Source organism: Schistocerca nitens, chromosome 2, assembly GCF_023898315.1.
Source record: "Schistocerca nitens isolate TAMUIC-IGC-003100 chromosome 2, iqSchNite1.1, whole genome shotgun sequence".
NCBI lineage: Eukaryota > Metazoa > Arthropoda > Insecta > Orthoptera > Acrididae > Schistocerca > Schistocerca nitens.
Window position 1 is genome coordinate 123,875,915 of NC_064615.1, and position 19,128 is coordinate 123,895,042.

A 19,128-nucleotide genomic window follows, 5' to 3' on the forward strand; every position below is an offset into this window, starting at 1 on the left:
AGATGTGATAGTGCACTGAAAGACATAGGTCGAAACAAGACTCGTGCAGTAGACGGAATTCGTACAGAATTATTGAGACCCTTGGGAGAACACACCCCGATAAAACTATACCTCCTTGTATCCAAAATATATGAGACGGGAAAAATATCCTGAAACTACAAGAAGAATGTAATAATGCCAGTTCGAAAGAAGGCAGATGGTTGAAGCTACGAATATTACAGAACCATCAGTTTAATAAGTCATGATTGCAGAACACTGACGCGAACACAAACAGTGTAAAAAAAATGAAAAGGGTGTTATATGCGGACCTCAGGGAAGATCAGTTTGGGTTCAGGAATAATGTAGACTACACAATACAAGATGGAAATTGTAACCTGAATTTGTAGATTTAGAGACGGCTTTTGACAAGTTTGATTGGAATACATTCCTTCCAATTCTGAATGTAGTAGGAAGGAAATACAGGGAGCAAAAGGTCATCAACAAATTGTACAGAAACCATACTACAATTACAAGAGTCGGCGACATGCAGGTGTTTCCGATAGTGGTTGAGAAGAGATTATGGCAGGATGTAGCCAATCCCCAAAGATATTCAATATGCAAATTAACTAAGAGGTAAAGGAAACCAACGAAATATTTCGAAACGGAGTAAAAGTTCTCGGAGAAGGAACAAAAACGTTTTGGTTTGCCTGTGACCTTTTAGTTCTATCAGAGACAAAGGAATTGGCAGATGAGTTGAACGGAATCAGTTGCGTGCGCAAGTAAGATTATGAGATGAATATCAACAGAAAGTACAGACGAAGTAATTTATTCTATATTACTGTATAAGGCAAGACGTTGTTACCAAATTTCGAAAATTACTGAACCGATTTACTTCAGATTTTTACACGATGCCCTAATAAACGTTCGGATGGACATATACAATGAAGCGCCAAAGAAACTGGTATAGCCATGCGTACGGCGCCGTTCTCGGAAACGCCTGTATAAGACAAGTGCCTGGCGCAGTTGTTAGATCAGTAACGGTTGCTACAACGGCAGCTATCAAGATTTAAGTGTGTTTGAACGTGGTGTTACAGTCGGCGCACGAGCTATGGGACGCAGCATTTCCGAGGTAGCGCTGAAGTGGTGATTTTCTCGCACGAAAGGGACCTACGATGACTGAAGAGAATCGTTCATCGTGACAGAAGTGCAACCCCTACGAAAATTTCTGGAGATTTCAACGATGAGCCATCAATAACTGTCAGCGTGCGAACCATTTAACGAAACATCATCGATATGGGCTTTCAGAGCCGAAGGCCCACTCGTGTACCCTTGAGAACTGCAGGACACAAAGCTGGGCCCGTCAACACCGACAATGGATTATTGACGACTGGAAACATGTTGCTTGGTCGTACGAGTCTCGTTTCAAGTTGAATCGATCGAATGGACGTGTACACGTATGGAGACAACCTCATGAATCCATGGACCCTGTAGGTCAGCAGGGGACTGTTCAAGCTGGTGAAGGGCCTGTAATGGTGTGGGACATGTGCAGTTGGAGTGATATGAGACCCCTGATACGTCACGATACGACTCTGACAGGTGACATGTATGTAAGCATCCTATCTGATCACCTGCATCCATTCAAGTCCTTTGTGCATTCCGACGGACTTGAGTAATTCCAGCAGGACAATGCGATGCCCTACACATCCTGAATTGCTAAAGAGTGGCTCTAGGAACACTCTTTTGAGTTTAAACACTTCCGCTGGCCACCAGACTCCCCGGACATGAACATTATTGAGCATATCTGGGATGCCTTACAACGTGTTGTTCAGAAGAGATTTCCACCCCCTCGTACTCTTACGGATTTATGGACAACTCGGTAGGATTCATGGTGTCAGCTCCCTCCAGCACTGCTCCAGACATTAGTCGAGTCCCTGCCACGTCGTCTTGCAGCACTTGTGCGTGCTCTCGGGGGCCCTATACGATATTAGGCAGGTGTACCAGTTTCCTTGGCTCTTTAGTGTATTTTTTAGTAAATATACATGGTGAGTCTGTTAAGTGTTGTCAGGCGCATTTCCTCTGGTGCTTCAGCGGATATTTACAATTTCGTTTCAGCATTGTGTACCAGGTGTAGACAAATTGTGCTCATCACGTCTTTCAAGCGATGCCCGCCAGCAAAACTATTGTGCAAAAATCTGAAGTAAAGAGTTTCGCTAACAACGTTTCCCCTTTACCGCGGGATGCCCAGTGTCGATGGAAAGCGTTGGTTTGTTTCCCGTTACAATCAAAATTATTTTGAAAGCGGAATTTTACGTGCCCATTCGATAGAGCGTTGCCAAGTTATTCTAGTCCAATATTCGATTTATCGATGTGTATTAACAGGGGCAGTAAAACACGAAAAATAACTCGCAGATCTTCAGCGACAGCAACGCACTGTCGCAAGCTGACTGCTACCGCCAAGCAGGCAGCAATGCTGACTGCATGTCATTGCTGGATTGCAGTGTTCATGTCTTGCTGCTCCTGTTAATACATACCGATAAAACGAATATCGGAATAGACTAATTTGGGAGCGCTCTATTGAATAGGCACGTAAAATTCCGATTTAAAAATCAATTTTGTTTCTAATAGGAAGCAAACCGACGCTTTCCGTCGACATTTAGCATGGGATGAATGACGTGACGTGCAGTAAAGGAGAAACATTGTTAGCAAAACTCTCGAAAAGTTCTTGATCGATTTGCTTCAGATTTTTAAACGATACTCTACTAAACATTCAGACGGACATATGCTACATATTTTTTAATATCTCTGGTTAGAATATTATCGGAGAAGGGGGAAAACATATGACAAAAGAAACAAATAGTTAAATATGTAGCAATAGATGGCGATGTAAGCATCATAATTTAATAGTGGTCGACTACAAATGACAAATGAATCATACAGCAATGCCTAAGGTGTACGTTTGACGTTAAACAAACTGTACTACTCAGTGTGCATGGGTGTACAGGTGTGATACTGTTAGTTACGTAAGCCCATCCACCACGGCAAGGTCACATCATATCGGATGGGAAAAATCTGTTTTTAATTGTCCCGAGGACAAAAACCGTGTAAAAAAGCATCAGTCACATCGGTTTTTAATTGTCCTGAGCCCAAAAATCGCATAAAAAGCATCAATCAAAACCAAATCGGATTGTTAATTTCTGTGTGACTGACACAAAACGTGTTTAATATGCTGTCCACCGTTTTCTGCAACAAGTTGAAATCGAGAAACAGCATGTTCCAGAACTGATCGAAGTGTTTCTGGGGTAACATTCAAAATGTGTTGCGCTCTGCGTGCCTTCAATGCAACTAAGTTTGGAATCGGAACACTGAACACAACGTCTTTCAGACAGCCCCGCAGCCAGAAGTCACACTGATTAAGATCAGGGCCGGCCGCGGTGGTCTCGCGGTTCTAGGCGCACAGTCAGGAACCGTGCGACTGCTCCGGTCGCAGGTTCGAATCCTGCCTCGGGCATGGATGTGTGTGATGTCCTTAGGTTAGTTAGGTTTAAGTAGTTCTAAGTTCTAGGGGACTGATGACCACAGCAGTTGAGTCCCATAGTGCTCAGAGCCATTTGAACCCATTTGATTAAGATCAGGTGACTGGGACGGTCAGACTGTAGGGAAATGGCGGCTGATAATTCCATCATTTCCGAAATGGCGCTTCAGCAGCTGCTTAACTGGATTTGCAATGTGCAGAGGTGCGCCATCTTGCATAAAGATGATCCCATCCACACGTCCACGCTGTTGGAGAGCTGGAATGACGTGGTTGTGCTCAAGACACTCATAGCGCTTACCAGTGATAGTACTGTTAACAGGACAGGAAGCACCTGTCTCTTCAAACAAATATGACCCTCTGACAGATGATGCTGTAAACCCGCACCACACAGTGACCTTTTCAACATGAAGCGGTACTGGTTCATTTGCGTGTGGATTTTCCATTGCTCATATTCGACAATTCTGTGCATTGACATATCCTGTCAGATGGAATTGGGCTTCGTCTGTCCACAAAATCTTCCACAGCCAGTCGTTGTCCTCTTCCATGTGAGCAAGAAATTCTAAAGCAAAGGTCTCTCTTGTTGACAGATCAACAGGAAGCAACTCGTGCACATGGGAGTAGTAAACAAAGTTTGTTCTGCTCCTCTCTCCACTGTTGCCAAATATATTCAAGATGGCGGATCCAAGATGGCAGCAATAGATATGGCAATATCGCAATGACGTCATGGTGGGAAGTTCAAATTTTGGTGGAAAGATAGGTCAATTGAGCTACCTCCACTAATGTAACCTCCCCTCCCTAAGAAAATGACGAGAAGTTCAAATTCCAGCAGGACAATGCAACACACTGCAGCTACCTCCATTAACCTAAGAAAATGGGGAGAAAATAGGTCACTTGGGGTACCTCCACTAACCTAGGTCATGTGACTGTCACCTCTTCCTATGAATTGGCGGGAAAAGGACTCAGCCTGCACTGGACAGGATGGACACATGTCTTTATTTTCAGTCTTTATTTAAACAATTTGAGGCAGGACTGGCATCAAGTGTGTTAACCATGAGGTCCAGAATCCAACTGACTTAGTACACAGTACCGCCACCAGAGGGCGTTGTCGCCCCTTCTGTGATGTAATCCAAGTTGGCGGTCTGGAGGGGAAAAATGGTAGGAACTAATAGGAACCCTTAATCCAGTCATGTGTTAGACTGCAGCCAGTAGGATGGTGGTATCTGGTAACGTCATTGGAGGGGATACAGGGCAGGCTTAGCAGCTCTGGGACCCTGGTCTTGCTCAGTCAGCCAGCAGCAGCAGAAGAGGAAGAACCATGAAGGGTTAACAGCAGACACAATCCAACACAGCCATGCAGAACAGGAGGTAATGGAAAAGTAAGTATACCATATCACACATTTCTCTGTGGTTAGCACTATTATTATTATATTATTATAATTATAATAATTATTATTTTTATTTGTTTCCGCATCTTGGTCCATATGTAATCCTTCTCATCCTTGTTCAGCAGTAGCCCTTGACGCGTCCAAGGCCACAGGGTCGAGCACCAACATGCCGATCTCTGCTACATTTGGACCTGTAGCAACCTCAGCTGCCATCTTGTCGAGACCTGCACCGATCTCTGGACCTGTGGCATCAACAACCTCCAGCATGTATGAACCTGTAGCGACTGCATGGGATCCTGTAGCACACATAGCCCACTTGCTGGAGCAGGACAAGGAGCTGTTGTTGTCTGTTCCACTTATCGATTTGTGTGATGTGGAGATGTGATCTGCTCCCAACACATCGAACGCTGCTGGTGGTCCTAAACAACAGCAAGATGGAGAACAGTACTTGTCACCAACATACTACCCATCCCAGTAGAACATCCCTGTGCTAGTGCAACCACAGAGTGCACATGCTGTGGATAAGAAGGCATCGAGTGTACCCATACAATTTAACTCCCAGTGGAACGAAACGTGTAAACGTTAGTATAGAAGCACATCATCTCTGGGGCTTGCATGCGAGAATAGAAATTGCAAATGCAGCGAAGGGTGTTAAAGTGCCAATTTCCGAGTTCGACTGGGATGAAATATATTGTGCAGAGCACTTCATCAGTCAGCAGATAACTACAGAGTTTTATCCAACTCGTTCTCCCCCCAACATTCACCTTACTGGTGTGACACTATCTATTACTACAGTGTATGATGACTGTGCACTATGTGTGAAATTGGGTGGTAACTGTGTTTATCTAAGGCACACCTCAGTTATGAAGTTACTTGTGTATGATCTGGATACTGCACTACGTCTTGCTTTGGAGAGATTGAACCGCTGGTTGCCGAGCGTAGACTACCACATACAATGATGTTAACTTCCTACATGTGCACAGTGTACATGTTCATGATCTGAAGCAGTACCTTTGTTTGCACATGAACGCTGAACCGAAAGAGAAACAGATTAAATGTGCTTGTGGAAAACCTGAGTACTGTGTGGCATCCATTGGCTTGAGGGAGATATGCACAGAATTTATTGCATGTCAAAAGCTTCGTTTGGGAAACACTGTACAGGTGCGAAGAAGAAGATAAAGGAAGAGTCTGATGATTTTCTTGAAATACTGCATCCTATGTATGATATTTAAATAAATAAATAATGTATGTGTATATAATCTCAGACTGTATTTGTGTTTTATTTTATACCTCTCTCATTGTAGTCAAAGTATTATGCTTATTAATATTTTTTTCAATGCAACATCTATAATGATGCAGCAGCAGCAGACAATTACCCCAAACACCACCTGACCAGTTATTGACATAATGAATGATCGAGTTACTCTTCATGAGTAATATAACTGTTTTCTCTGTGTAGTCAATATAGCTCAGTCGGTTAAGTTATGGAGCTATAGTGGCTACACATACTATTACCCTCCCTTCAAGTGTATCTTTCTATATATGTCAACTACTTCTCAGTACTTGGCACAGTTAGTATCATGGCAGGTTGGGTGAAACATCCTCATCACAAGGACTTTTTTGTCGGTGACTGGTCCTGTGAATATGCAAAAGAAGACTTGAGGAAGAAGAAGAATGGAATTATCCTTCCTGATAATATACATGCAATTATTGTAGGTCCATCCAGTTGCAGCAAGACTAATGTCCTCATGACGCTGCTAACATATGTAGATGGAGTTCAATTTGAACATGTTTGTGTATTCTCAAAAACACTGTTTCAACCAAGTATTAGCTATTACAGGAAATAATGCGCAGTGTACATGGTGTTAATACACGACATTCAGTGAAAATGGTGATATCTCTCCACCTGTAAAAGCAAAGCCAAACACTGTCTTCATATTTGATAGTATTGCTGTGGAAAACCAAGACCAAATTTGAAAATATTTCTGTTTCGGTCGTCATATGGGTGCTGATGTATTTTATCTAAGCCAGACATATTCCAGAATCCCGAAACAGTTGGTTAGGGATAATGCAAACCTCATTATAGCCTTCAAACAAGACAACCTGAATTTAAAGCACATTTACCAGGCACATGTCGGAACTGACATATCGTTCAGTGATTTTGTAAAGATATGATCTGATTGCTGGAATCATTCACAGTATGGGTTTCTCACTATTGATAAAACAAGAAAACTGGGTGATGGTTGATACAGGCGAAACTTTCAAGAGTTTCTGCATATATAGCAGGGTAAGAGAGAATAGTAGATCAGTATACGCTGCACTATGGACAAATTCGCGCTCATATCTAGCTCTCAACCGGAGAGAATGGGTGTACACATGGATACGAAAATTCAAGCCATTGTGCATGAAGTTGGAGGTATGCGCAGGGAACTAGAGATGTATTACCAGACTTTTCTGAGAACGGTGAATGCGTTGAATGAGTTAGTTAATAAAGTCAGTAAGAAAGTAATCAACTTAACTGAAAAGGTCGAGGCTATTGAGGGGAAAATAGATGTAGAGTTCCTTGTTGGTGAGAAGGGAAGCAGACACATAGTAAGAGGAAGAAGAAGAGCGGATTTGTAAAGCCTCACGCTGTGGAGATGTCTGATTAGTATACACCAAGATGTCAACGAAGCAGAAACTGATTCAAGTGCGGAAAGCAGTTCATGAGAAATTACGGTTGCTGAGGTTATGGCATATGGATCGTCAGCAAACACTAAGAGAGACCTTTAAGCTGGTTACTGAATCTCTCAGACAACTCTCAGCAGCCGGCCGAAGTGGCCGTGCGGTTAAAGGCGCTGCAGTCTGGAACCGCAAGACTGCTACGGTCGCAGGTTCGAATCCTGCCTCGGGCATGGATGTTTGTGATGTCCTTAGGTTAGTTAGGTTTAACTAGTTCTAAGTTCTAGGGGACTAATGACCTCAGAAGTTGAGTCCCATAGTGCTCAGAGCCATTTGAACCATTTGAACCAACTCTCAGCAAAAACAAAAACACACGGTAACGATGGTGTTGCCATCAACGAATTCATTATCCGTCATTACAACATTCGGCATTAGAAGGGGAAGACTGTACATGTTGGGAATGCACCGTATAACTGTAACTGATGACACAATGCGGATTAGTGATAGGCGGTTTGAGAGAACATCTGGCTTAATGAATCTTATTTTCCTAAGACCTACCAAATGGTTCAAATGACTCTGAGCTCTATGCGACTTAACTTCTGAGGTCATCAGTCGCCTAGAACTTAGAAGTAATTAAACCTAACTAACCTAAGGACATCACACACATCCACGCCCGAGGTAGGATTCGAACCTGCGACCGTAGCAGTCGCTCGGCTCCAGACTGTAGCGCCTAGAACCGCACGGCCACTCCGGCCGGCTAAGACCTACCAAAAAACCTATAAATTATTCAATTAAAGATAGGGAAACGTATCGTGAAATACTGCACATGACTGATGTACATAAGATCGCGAAATGCCTGGGCAACAGAAATATAAAACCAAAACTTGATGGCGAAACGAACAACTACAACAGCAGCGATAATGGTATTGACATTGACCATAAAGCAGTGAACAATCGAATCCCACAGTATATATATTATGACGACCCTAGTGAGCTAATAGATCGACTACGACTGCTCATGGCATCAGCTGCTGCAGGTAATACAGCTCATTCGAATCAGGCTGTTTCAGTAATCTTTGAGCTTAGAGAGAGAGAGGTATCATCGAATAAGTATGGAGACAGTAGTTCGAGAACTGCTAAAGCACTCAGCCAAATACTACACCTGGATATTCATACACATGTGTACGATGAAGTAAATGGGAGATCTAGCTTTATCAAGCTCCCTAAAGATATAGCTAATAAGCATGCATGCATTAATGTCGGAAATAGAAAGGATCAGGCTTGTTTTGCGAAGCTGAACCTCTGACTTCAACACCAGTCTCAACTTTGCGGGGTGCAATAATTCGATGCAAAGCACCGCACTGCATTTAATGGTGGGATTCCACAGATCATTGACTAGCTTGAGAAGCTCCGTTTCCACGACAGGAAGGCACGCCCTTGGAAATCTAATAGGGTCGCTGTACCCTCCTGCCACGTTCTTGATCCTCATGATGAGATTCGCTCCTCAAAAGAGTCTGCAATCACCGAGTATGCGGTATGGTAAGGTATCACTGACCTGATGTCCTTCACTAAAAGGATGAGAGAGAGAACTGCCACTAGCCACAGGATCATGTACAGGGTGCTTCAAAAATGACCGGTATATTTGAAACGGCAATAAAAACTAAACGAGCAGCGATAGAAATACACCGTTTGTTGCAATATGCTTGGGACAACAGTACATTTTCAGGCAGACAAACTTTCGAAATTACAGTAGTTACCATTTTCAACAACAGATGGCGCTGCGGTCTGGGAAACTCTATAGTACGATATTTTCCACATATCCACCATGCGTAGCAATAATATGGCGTAGTCTCTGAATGAAATTACCCGAAACCTTTGACAACGTGTCTGGCGGAATGGCTTCACATGCAGATGAGATGTACTGCTTCAGCTGTTCAATTGTTTCTGGATTCTGGCGGTACACCTGGTCTTTCAAGTGTCCCCACAGAAAGAAGACACAGGGGTTCACGTCTGGCGAATAGGGAGGCCAATCCACGCCGCCTCCTGTATGTTTCGGATAGCCCAAAGCAATCACACGATCATCGAAATATTCATTCAGGAAATTAAAGACGTCGGCCGTGCGATGTGGCCGGGCACCATCTTGCATAAACCACGAGGTGTTCGCAGTGTCGTCTAAGGCAGTTTGTACCGCCACAAATTCACGAAGAATGTCCAGATAGCGTGATGCAGTAATCGTTTCGGATCTGAAAAATGGGCCAATGATTCCTTTGGACGAAATGGCGGCCCAGACCAGTACTTTTTGAGGATGCAGGGACGATGGGACTGCAACATGGGGCTTTTCGGTTCCCCATATGCGCCAGTTCTGTTTATTGACGAAGCCGTCCAGGTAAAAATAAGCTTCGTCAGTAAACCAAATGCTGCCCACATGCATATCGCCGTCATCAATCCTGTGCACTATATCGTTAGCGAATGTCTCTCGTGCAGCAATGGTAGCGGCGCTGAGGGGTTGCCGCGTTTGAATTTTGTATGGATAGAGGTGTAACTCTGGCGCATAAGACGATACGTGGACGTTGGCGTCATTTGGACCGCAGCTGCAACACGGCGAACGGAAACCCGAGGCCGCTGTTGGATCACCTGCTGCACTAGCTGCGCGTTGCCTTCTGTGGTTGCTGTACGCGGTCGCCCTACCTTTCCAGCACGTTCATCCGTCACGTTCCCAGTCCGTTGAAATTTTTCAAACAGATCCTTTATTGTATCGCTTTTCGGTCCTTTGGTTACATTAAACCTCCGTTGAAAACTTCGTCTTGTTGCAACAACACTGTGTTCTAGGCGGTGGAATTCCAACACCAGAAAAATCCTCTGTTCTAAGGAATAAACCATGTTGTCTACAGCACACTTGCACGTTGTGAACAGCACACGCTTACAGCAGAAAGACGACGTACAGAATGGCGCACCCACAGACTGCGTTGTCTTCTATATCTTTCACATCACTTGCAGCGCCATCTGTTGTTGAAAATTGTAACTACTGTAATTTCGAAAGTTTGTCCGCCTGAAAATGTACTGTTGTCCCAAGCATATTGCAACAAATGGTGTATTTCTATCGCTGCTCGTTTAGTTTTTATTGCCGTTTCAAATATACCGGTCATTTTTGAAACACCCTGTATACTAGTATTAATACTATTTTGAGTCTACCTCGTTAATGATTGTGTTGGGAGGGGAAGTAGGTATGTGGCGAGGTGCACGTACCTTGCATGTACGTCGATACCAACAAGGCTCATACGATGATGATGATGATGATGATGACGACAGAGGAGGATGTTGCGTTGTTACTGGGTCAGTGCGATGGGAACAACCAGGCTGCAGCGATGGCTCCTGATGCTGTTGTAGACCTGACCCAGTAACTTGAGGGGCAGTGGTTCGTTGCTCAGCAGACGAACGCCAGAGTGGCAATGCTGGGATGGTGGCGGCAGCCGCTCAGCGGCTACCCACGCAGCGAGTAGTGGCGCCCTTATAGGTGAGGCGTGCCTTACCGAGCGCCGCTTTGGTGAGGAAGATGGTTTAGCTGCCACCGGTATGCACACCACACCGTATATTCTACACGTCTGCTGTAGAAGAAGAGATAAAGTAAATAATAGTTAAGTACACTGTTTAGCGCTGCTGGCGCAGTGAAAGAAAGATTTCTGACGATTGCATGGTTACAATCAGAGGGAGTAATTACCTTTTTCGCTCTGGCTCCAGGGCATTAACACTTGATCGGGTGACTCCACTGCACTCTCAAAAAAGTCGTCATAATCATCCTCTAGTAGAGCCAGGTCAGAGAACCTTTGTATGTCCTCGTCTGTCTCGCCTACAACAACAACAACAAACAAGATATATAAACCAAATTGTTACAGAAAAAAACTTCCTATACTACTACTAGAGGCAAGTAATCTTTTTTTAAAACTTACAGGCATACTGCTTGGGCATCTCATCATTTGCTGGATGTTGTTCCTGCATCTGCTGATCAACAGCCTCCAGCTGCCTGACCAATAAATTGAAGTCCTCTAGAGCTGTCCCTGTAACAGGACGAGACATAATTTTATTTATTTTGAATGTCGAATTAGACAGAAAGATCACACATGGTTTTTTTTCTATACTTATGTGAGTATTGTTGTTGCTGGTTATCCACAGCTGGAGGCTGTTCCACACAGCGTTGCTGCTGCTGCTGCTGCTGCTGCTGAAGTAGATAGTTGTTTTCAGCCCCCACCACTGCCTCCAGCTGAATTTGCATTTGCTTCAACTGAGCTAGAGGAACAAAAAAAAAAGTATGAAATAAGAAGAATTTTAATCGCTACTATACAAGAACAAATTACAATGAAAATTATACTCACAAGGCAATTCTGGGTGTGAACCCAACACGGAAGGCTGGACTTCCTGATGAATCTGTCACGGTTCAGGCCCCTCCTGTCTCTCCTCAGAGTCCAAGACAAAATCTTGGAGTTGTACTATAACAAGAAGACAGAATTAATAAGGCGAATTTAACATACACACCAAAATTTACACTCAAATATAAATTATTTACTCCCTGCTAATCCTGTCTCCAGAACTCTAAGCCTCTTGCCGCTACACTCTGAAGCGTTGCTGCAGCTGCCTCTCTTCATTTTGTGGATAGAAAAGAACAAGTGAACATACAGACACGATGGAACGTACAACAAGGCAGACAGCAGCGGACTGAGGACGAGTATCGTTGGTTGTGGGTTTATATATAGCCCGAGGTGACCAATGAGAGAGTTTCTTTTGAATGTACAGTCAATGGGAAGCTTTTATCGAACGTCACTATTTATGCAAGGGCTTGATGCGACCATTGTCTCTCTCTCTCTCTCTCTCTCCAAGTAACAAGAATGCTTTTATGGTTAATGGTGTTTTCACGAGTGTGCACAGACATGACGAAGGCTTTTAGCGGTGTCAAATTTAACATTTCTGAGATGTATGTTGAAAGCAGGATATTACGATTTATGGGAAGGGTAACACGCGATGTCTCGTTAGGACCATCAGGAAGAATGCAATCGGTGTTCTTCTGGGCTATTTTTGTGAACAGGTCCTGTTGGGACAAGAATTTCCATTCAGACAAGGAGAGACGTCACAAAAGCTACAACAAAGGCGAGGGTTAACTACACTCCCGGAAATTGAAATAAGAACACCGTGAATTCATTGTCCCAGGAAGGGGAAACTTTATTGACACATTCCTGGGGTCAGATACATCACATGATCACACTGACAGAACCACAGGCACATAGACACAGGCAACAGAGCATGCACAATGTCGGCACTAGTACAGTGTATATCCACCTTTCGCAGCAATGCAGACTGCTATTCTCCCATGGAGACGAGCGTAGAGATGCTGGATGTAGTCCTGTGGAACGGCTTGCCATGCCATTTCCACCTGGCGCCTCAGTTGGACCAGCGTTCGTGCTGGACGTGCAGACCGCGTGAGACGACGCTTCATCCAGTACCAAACATGCTCAATGGGGGACAGATCCGGAGATCTTGCTGGCCAGGGTAGTTGACTTACACCTTCTAGAGCACGTTGGGTGGCACGGGATACATGCGGACGTGCATTGTCCTGTTGGAACAGCAAGTTCCCTTGCCGGTCTAGGAATGGTAGAACGAAGGGTTCGATGACGGTTTGGATGTTCCGTGCACTATTCAGTGTCCCCTCGACGATCACCAGTGGTGTACGGCCAGTGTAGGAGATCGCTCCCCACACCATGATGTCGGGTGTTGGCCCTGTGTGTCTCGGTCGTATGCAGTCCTGATTGTGGCGCTCACCTGCACGGCGCCAAACACGCATACGACCATCATTGGCACCAAGGCAGAAGCGACTCTCATCGCTGAAGACGACACGTCTCCATTCGTCCCTCCATTCACGCCTGTCGCGACACCACTGGAGGCGGGCTGCACGATGTTGGGGCGTGAGCGGAAGACGGCCTAACGGTGTGCGGGACCGTAGCCCAGCTTCATGGAGACGGTTGCGAATGGTCCTCGCCGATACCCCAGGAGCAACAGTGTCCCTAATTTGCCGGGAAGTGGCGGTGCGGTCCCCTACGGCACTGCGTAGGATCCTACGGTCTTGGCGTGCATCCGTGCGTCGCTGCGGTCCGGTCCCAGGTCGACGGGCACGTGCACCTTCCGCCGACCACTGGCGACAACATCGATGTACTGTGGAGACCTCACGCCCCACGTGTTGAGCAATTCGGCGGTACGTCCACCCGGCCTCCCGCATGCCCACTATACGCCCTCGCTCAAAGTCCGTCAACTGCACATACGGTTCACGTCCACGCTGTCGCGGCATGCTACCAGTGTTAAAGACTGCGATGGAGCTCCGTATGCCACGGCAAACTGGCTGACACTGACGGCGGCGGTGCACAAATGCTGCGCAGCTAGCGCCATTCGACGGCCAACACCGCGGTACCTGGTGTGTCCGCCGTGCCGTGCGTGTGATCATTGCTTGTACAGCCCTCTCGCAGTGTCCGGAGCAAGTATGGTGGGTCTGACACACCGGTGTCAATGTGTTCTTTTTTCCATTTCCAGGAGTGTATTTCTGTGACACTTTACCAATTCTGAGAAGGGGTTGATAAGTAATGGACGGGCTGTCCCATTAGGATCGCAAGGGAGAAAGCAGTCGATGTTGTTCTGGAACAGATTTCCATCGCGCGACCTATGATTTCAGTATCTACAGGTACCGCGCGTACGGCTAGACACATCTCACGTGTCCTGTTAGGATCACTTGGGAGAAAGCAGTCGCTGTAATTCTGGAACAGGTTTCTATAGCGTGACCTGTGACATCAGTGTAATACTTGAAGAACTCTAGCTGTAGACACGACTTTCACCTGCCTTCAGCAGCGGCATGACAGCGATGGCTAGCGTTCGGTGCTGGCTTGTGTCCGGCTGGCCCTGCAAACTGCGCGCGTCCGTTTGAACAGTTTGCTGATATGATGCGTTTTTTACGTGCACTGAGTGTTTGTGCAGTGCATTATTTTCGGATGTCTAAGCATTGGGAGCATGTTCGCAGAGCGTTACACATGCATTATTTCGCTGATCTACGAGTAGTTTGCACGTCTGTATGCTATGTACTGCATTATTTCGGTAATTTACGAGTTGTTTGCGTCTCTGCACATCAGTATACTGCATTATTTACGAGTAGTTTGCAGGTCTGTAGACTACTTAGTGCACATCAGGGTGAGTGTTTTGTACCAGTGTAACAAATATACTATGTCAAATCCATCCCTAAATAAATTGTTCCAAAATAAATAAAGTACACTCCTTCCTCTCTCCAGCAGCCCAGAACAGGCTGAGTCCTTTTCCCGCCATTTTCCTCTCCAGACCGCCATCTTGTATTATATCACTGGAGGGGCGATGGCGCCCTCTGATGGCGGTACTGTGCACTAGGTCAGTTGGACCCCAGACCTCATGGAGAACACACTTGATGGCGGTACTACCTCAAATTGTTTAAATAAAGACTGAAAGTAAAGATATCCATCCATCCTACCCAGCACAGGGTGAGTCCTTTTCCAACCAATTCATAGGAAGAGGTGGCTTAGGTTAGTGGAGGTAGCCCAAGTGATATATTTTCCCGCCATTTTCTTAGGTTAGTGGTGGTAGCCACAGTGTGTTCCATTATCCTACTGGAATTTGAACTTCCCGCCATTTTCTGAGGGAGGGGAGGGGAAGAGGGAGGGGTGGTCAGGTTAGTGGAGATAGCCCAATTATCCTATCTTCCGTCAAAATTTGAACTTCCTGCCATGACATCGTTGCGACTTTGCCATATCTATAGCCGCCATCTTGGATCGGCCATCTTGGATCCGCCATCTTGAATCCGCCATCTTGAATACATTTGGCAACAATGGAGAGTGGGGCAGAATGAACATTGTTCTACTACTCATGGGTAATTCTGAATGGATTGCAAAGAAGGATGTTTCATAGGATTTTATGCACCATCATCATGGGTATGTGCAATGTTTGGGTAATTCTCTGTGCACTACACGTTTGCACACCACCACTCATCTCCTCCTGCATTGCTGTGGCCACTACCTCCACTGACGTCGAATCAATTTGTTTCCTCCCTCTACCAGGTTGCACACCAAAAGAACCCATCTTTTCGAATTTCCGAATCATTTTCTCCAAACCCACGGCAGTCATCGGACCAGCGCCATTTTTCAAACTCTTCAGTGTCCGGAACTTCTGCAGAGCGATGTGTGCACAGCCATTATTCTTGTAACACAGCTGCACATGCAGAACCCGATCCTGCATTGAAACAGTCATGGCGAACATCGCAGACGCGAAAGGAGAGTAAGCTGTGTACACGGAGTGTTTATACCAACTTCAATGGCTCGTGCGCATGACAGGTGTTTTCATTTACATATTCTGACATATACAACACATTCTGTTGATCAATTTTTCACACTAGTTTTTTCATGTACCATACGTTTTCCCCGTTCTCCGGTAATATTCCGATGCAATTTGACATCATTCTGACCAGCGGTGTTATTTCTTCAGCGTTTTGAAAGTTTAACTTTAATTACAATCAGTCTGTTTATATGAGACATTGTTATCATAAATTTTTAAAAGTTCTGTACAGTTGTTGTGTTAAAACGGACTGCGGAAAAGAAAATGCTGTCCAATGGAAATGATGTGCAGCTTCGCGTTCTGTCTAGCAGTCAAATTAAAAATTTGTGTTAAGTTCCTGTGGGACCAAACTGCTGAGTTCGTCGGTCCCTAGGCTTACACACTGCTTAATCTAACATAAACTAACTTGTACTAAGGACAAGACACATCCCCATGCTCCAGGAAGGACTCGAAGCTCCGACAGGAGGAGCCACGTGAACCTGGGCAAAGTGCCCAGACTGCATGGCTACCCCGCGTGGCCCTCTAACAGTCAGTTTTAACTACGGTAGCAGCGCATTTAAACTATTAGACTAATTGTTTTTCCATACATAGTTTTTCTCCTGGCATAGGATTGTGAACAAAAATTGTATCTTGTACTGTTTTGTTTTATTCCTTCCAGTCGGTTTTAACAGGAAACAGGAAAGTTACCGGCTTATGGTTAGAATATTACTGAGGAATCTGAATCGTCCGAAACGTTGTAATCCTACATCTACATCTACACTCCGCAAACCACTGTGAAGTGCATGGCAGAGGATATGTCCCACTCCACGTTATTAGTGTTTCTTCCCATACTATTCACGCATGGAGCGCGGGAAGAATGATTGTTTGAATGCCTGTGTGCATGTTGTAATTATTCTAACCTTATCCTCAAGATCCCTATATGAGCGATACATAGGGGATTGTAGTATATTCCTAGTCATCAATTACAGCAGGTTCTTGAAACTTTGTTAATGGACTTTCTCCTGATAGTTTACGTTGTCTGTTTGCAGGTTAAAACTATCTGAAACGCTGTCATTGTAGCTATTATCCTCACATACCTATCAGTTAGAGAGGTCACTCATACCCCCTATACCAGTGATTCCGACCAATTTACCCATTTATTTTAGACGACTTCAACTATCGTTGGCTTCAACAATAAACAAGACTCAAGGTCAGCGATAGGGAGGAAGAGGAGATGGACAGAGAGTGGGGGGCGGGGGGGGGGGCGGGGAAGAGAAATGTGTATAGAGAGATGTACAGATAGAGGAGGGAGGGGGAGATGTAGAGAGGGAGATGTAGGAGGGGAGATGGAAAGAGAGAGTGGAAGGAGGAGGAGGTAAACAGAGGGGAGAGCTGGAGGTAGACAGAGACAGGAGGGAGAAGGACATTAGGACGTATATCCGATTCTCATGTATGTTTAGCTGTTGCAAAGCGTTGCCGGGTTCGTTGGTATTTCATACACTATGTGATCAAAAGTATCCGGACACCTGGCTGAAAATTCGACGCGCAAGTCGCCGAAGTGGCGTCAAATCGATAGACTTGCATCCGGTGAACGGTCTACCCGATGGGAGGCCTTAATCACACGACATTTTTTATTTACCTGGCTGAAAATGACTTACAAGTTCGTGGCGATCTCCATCGGTAATGCTGTAATTCAATATGGTGTTGGCCCACTCTCAGCCTTGATGACAGATTCCACTCTCGCAGGCTACGTTCAATCAGGTGTTGGAAGCTTTCTTGGGGAATGGCAGCCCATCCTTCACGGAGTGCTGCACTGAGGAGAGGTATCGATGACGGTTGGTGAGGCCTGGCACGAAGTCGGCGTTCCAAAACATCCCAAAGGTGTTCTATAGCATTCAGGTCAGGACTCTGCGCAGGCCAGTCCATTACAGGGATGTTACTGTCGTGTAACAACTCCGCCACAGGCCGTGCAATACGAACAGGTGCTCGATCGTGTTGAAATATGCAATCGCCATCCCCGAATTGCTCTTCAATAGTGGGAAGCAAGAACGTGCTTTAAACATCAATGTAGATCTGTGCTGTGATAGTGCTAAGTAAAGCAACAAGGGGTGCAAGCCCCCTCTAGGAAAAATACGACCACACCGTAACACCACCTTCTTCGAATTTTAGTGTTGGCACTACACACGCTGGCAGTTGACGTTCACCGGGTATTCGCCACACCCACACACTGCCATCGGACACCGAATTGTGTACCGTGATTCGTCACTCCAAACACCCCTTACGCTCCTTACACCAAGCGAGGCGTCGTTTAGCATTTACCGGCGTATTGTGTGGCTTATGAGCAGCCGCTCGACCATGAAATCCAAGTTTTCTCACCTCCCGCCTAACTGCCATAGTACTTGCAGTGGATCCTGATGCAGTTTGCAATTCCTGTATGATGGTCTGGATAGATGTCTACCTATTATACATTACGACCCTCTTCAACTGTCAGCGGTCTCTGTCAGGCAACAGACGAGGTCGGCCTGTACGCTTTTGTGCTGTACGTGTCCCTTCACTTTTCCACTTCACTATCACATCGGAAACTGTGGACCTAGGGATGTTTAGGAGTGTGTAAATCTAGCGTACAGACGTATGAGACAAGTGTCACCTATCAGCTGAGCACGTTCGAAATCCGTGAGTTACGCGGAGTGCCCCATTCTGCTCTCGCACGATATCCAGTCACTACTGAAGTCGCCGATATGGAGTACCTGGCAGTAGGTGGCAGCACAATGCACCTAATATGAAAACGTATGTTTTGGGGGGTGTCCGAATACTTTGGATCACATAGTGTAAGATTACTGAACAATAAAATAACAAGTATTTCTGTCGTCAGGTACACAGTGACATCTGATCAGAGCATAACAGACGGAAAAACTGAGAAGAGAAATTTTATTGCTATGATTTCTCTATATAATTCCAAATTTATCAGATGACCTGGCGGTTGATTGATATTTGAACTTTCCAATTTCCCTTGTGGTAGCCGCCAGAAGTGACCTAGTGAAATCTAGGACAAGCCAGATCAATACTGCCAAGATGGAGTTTTAGTGCAGTTGAAACCGAAAGTTTGTCCAGTTCTTAAATCGCTACGCAGCATTGCTCGGTTTCGTAAAACAAGGCACAGTAAGTTGAATACGAGGTATTACGAGCAGCAGCGAAATCGAGGATTTT